Here is a 4,084-nt window from a genome sequence, read left to right as displayed (position 1 = left end):
ATATATAAATATATATATATATATATGCATATATATTATCGGCTGCCATACTCTCTCTCTCTCTCTCTCTCTCTCTCTCTCTCTCTCTCGCTCCCTCCTGCTGCCATAAGTAGACGGCAGCATGCGGAGAGCGACAATGAATATCATGGCAGCGTTCGGCATTACGTCGTCAGCCGACAACGACCTGTTTCCTCTACGGGACAGCCACCGGAAGGCGCTCATTTGTAGGTCACTGATTGTTGTCAGCGGGCTGGTGGTTACGGCGCCCGCCTATATCTATATTCGGTCGCGTGTTGTTACACTTCGATCGAACGCTGTAAACACTTAGCATAATGGGTTTGTCTGCCGCGCGTCCGAGTGTCTTCGAGTGCTCCTTTAAATTTCGACTAAACAAAGATGCGAAGATAAGGTGCAAGGTTGAAGATTGTTTGCAGATAATACCACGAGCCGCGTACTGTACTGATTTCTCGGTATAGTTGATTCGCAAAGCGCATGCGAAACTAGTTTAGTCGACGCGTGTAAACCTATTACCTTTTCCGATTGAAAGCTTGACTCACACTTGAAGTTTGGTTAAATAAGCGCTAAACCTCTTTCTGACCGCGGCAGTGAGACCCAAACGTAGTTATATAAATTATCGTAGGAGTACTTTTGCGCACGCTTGCCTACGATATATTAATATTACACACATTAAAATTCGCGAACGTGCTGCAGCACTCATAGAAAGTAATTGCGAGCAGTTAAATAATTTAATCAGGCAGATGCTGTCTGCTCGCCACCAGTCATCCCAGAGGAGAGTTCGTCTACTGAACATCGAACCCGATGCAAAAAAAACTGACACGAATGCATGCTAACAAGTGTTTAGCTATTCTTTTATCTCTCGCTACATAACGCAACCTTTTTTTCACACAAATATGAGCCCGACTGTAATTGTGCAATATTTTATACCGGCCAGGGACCCAGCGCCACATCGTCGTTATTCATCCGTTGAAATGACAGGGGAAATATTAACAACAACAACAACAACAACAAAAATAATAATAATAACAACAACAACAACATCATCATCATCATCAACAATAACGACAGCAACGGCCGATCGCGTTATCAATAATCCATTGTTAGCAATACATCGATATCCAACATTTATAACGCAATATTTTTAAGTTAGAAAGAGGGAGAGAGAGAGAGAGAGAGTTAGTTGAGGAAGACATAAACAACAGTGTTGGGTGCACATCGAACCGTTTGAATATGGCGGGCGTTATATCAAGCATACAATGATATCTTCAGGTATTGTACGGCAGTCACGTCAGGTATTGTACGGCAGTCACGTCAGGTATTGTACGGCAGTCACGTCAGGTATTGTACGGCAGTCACGTCAGGTATTGTACGACTATCATCTCAAGTAATGGACAACATTCATGTCATCGAATTATATTATTTGCTAAACAATAAACCAGAGGCTGCTGCTGGTGGCGGTGTTGCTGCCGCCAACGCTGTAGCTGCTGTTGCTGCTGCCGGTGCCACTACCGCCGCAGTCGCCGCCGCCGCTGCTGCTGCTGCTGCTATTGCTACTGTTGCTGTTGGTGATGCCAGTACTGCAGCTGCTGCCGCCACGCCGCGCTGCTGCTACAACGACTTCTACTATTGCTACTACTACTACTGTTGCTGCTGTTGCTGCTGCTGCTGCTATATTGCTACTGTTGCTGTTGGTGATGCCAGTACTGCAGCTGCTGCCGCCACGCCGCGCCGCTGCTACAACGAGTTCTACTATTGCTACTACTACTACTACTACTGTTGCTGCTGCTGCTACTGCTACTGCTGCTGCTGCTGCTGCTGCTGCTGCTGCTGCTGCTGCTGCTGCTGCACATGACAACCACGTGTACGGCGGCTGCTACTCTTATCAATGGAGACCACGTCTACCAGTCCGCCGTTGTTCTTTTGTCGGCAGATCCAACACCTGACGGTCAGGTCGCTGGCTGACACATCACACGAACAACGACAGACAGCTTCGTACGTACGGTATGTATACGGTCGCCATATACGTCATCGTAACGGCGATATCGCTCGCATGGCTACGCTATACTTACGTGCGTGACTCGGAGAGTTTCCGTGCGACAAATTCATTTCCATTCTAGTCATCGTCATCATCGAGCATAGCGGCGGAATTCCGACCACCGACATGTTACACAGAGATGCCGCTCCGCTGCGCCACAAACCGTCTGCCACACGAGTCACGTGACGTATACACGAGGCGTCACGAACGCTGCCGGTGACGGGATATACAGATGGGTCTAACGTGGTTCTTCGTCAGTCCGAGCGCTTTCATTGACAGATTTCACCAGTAATGAGAATTGTGCGCCTACGTATTTCGCGTATGCGAAATCTGTGTTTTTAACATCACGGTACACTATTTTTCCTTTTACAAAATTATAATCACTCGTAGAGATTCTTCTCGCGGGTCTACCGCGTTACAGACAATTATATTGTGTGTGTAACTCCAAGTTCTTAATGGTATCTATCTATCCATCTCAATATATATCTCGTCCGATATATTTGTTATCTATTTGAGCTGGTTACCGAATTCACTGCGAGCCTCCGTGCCCATAGAGGCCTAACTGCAACCTCTGTGTCCACAGCGTCCCTTGACACAATTTAACTAGCGCTCTGTCAGCTTTGTGCGTCAATCAAACCCCGATCAGCCTCATGTATCGTCTGCGCTGCTGATTACAGCCAATCAGAGCCGCGCTCTTGTCGGGGCGTGTGTAGCGCTCGATGCGGGGGCAGTCTCTCTCTCTCTCTCTCTCTCTCTCTCTCTCTCTCTCTCTCTCTCTCTCTCTCTCTCTCTTCTTCTCTCCTCCTCTCTCTCTCTCTCTCTCTCTCTCTCTCTCTCTCTCTCTCTCTCTCCTCTTCCCTCTCATTTTTCCACTTTCTTCTCTCGTTCCACTGCTTGGCTGTCTATTCTCGCTCTCAAGCTTGCTCCCTTTATGACATATCGCTACTTCGACGAATTCAAACCGATATCGTATCGGGGGACCCACGGCGAGACCGTGCACTGGGCACATATTTGCCGAGCAAACATCTAGTCACGAGATAACAGTCTCGGCCGCAAGCCCCTGTTTTCGCGTGCGCCGCTGAAGCGACCAGCGCAAACACGAGCCTAATGTTTGTGATCTCCCTGACAAAATTACGGTGGCGGTGGCAGCGCGTGTCATGTGCGCGTGTATGTGTGCGCGACGCGCTGGCGTTCGTAAAAAGGCGCCGCGCTCCCGTGTTAGCTTTACGTCACGACCGAGTGGTCGCACTCATTTGGGCCAATTAAAAATTCATCGCATTATAATTTCCCGGCCGCCGCCGCCGCTGCTGCTGCTGTTGTTGTTGTTGTTGTTGTTGTTCGTATTTCGAATGCCCTGTGTATTGTGACGGATAATTTTACGGGAGGCTGTTATTCGTAGAGTGAATACGCGTGCGCTCGTGACCGGTAACTGGTGTAATTGCTGCGAGGGGACCAACACGCACTCTCGTTTTCTACGAGACCCCAATTATCCCACACCCCGAATTACACCGTCGTTCGTGTTAATTGAAAAACGCCGTACGAGAGCTTCGCGAAAATATACACCGCTGCGACAAGAAATTGTTTATCTGCGCGTATTAATTTTACGCTTTCCTCGCGCACGTACGGCACGGCGCGTGAGTGCTCGCGCTGCACTCACGGGGCTGCCTCCGCATACATGCGTCACTCACGTGCCGGTGTATATGGCCGGCTGCATATTCGCGCCCGTGCGCATTCGTGCTCGCATGCAGGCGGTGAGTTAATGTTAGTCGATTGAGGACGGCTATAAAGCCGGAGCCTGAATGGGTTCGACGCTCGCCCGGGCCCCGTCTTTACAGGCGGGCGCATCGCTCTCTCGACGGACAGCGACATCGCCGGCCCGTTTTAATGTGCCATTTATCAAATTAAGTCTTTGTTGCCATGGCGACGAGGGAATTCGAAGTAGGTTTGAGTCTTAAAAGCGATAACGCGATTTGCGTGCGTGTGTGTGTGTGTGTGTGTGTGTGTGTGTGTGTGTGTGTGTGTGTGTGTGTG

This window comes from Priapulus caudatus, unplaced genomic scaffold (genome assembly GCF_000485595.1).
Source record: "Priapulus caudatus unplaced genomic scaffold, Priapulus_caudatus-5.0.1 Scaffold584, whole genome shotgun sequence".
Lineage (NCBI taxonomy): Eukaryota > Metazoa > Priapulida > Priapulimorpha > Priapulimorphida > Priapulidae > Priapulus > Priapulus caudatus.
This window is presented reverse-complemented; position numbering follows the sequence as displayed.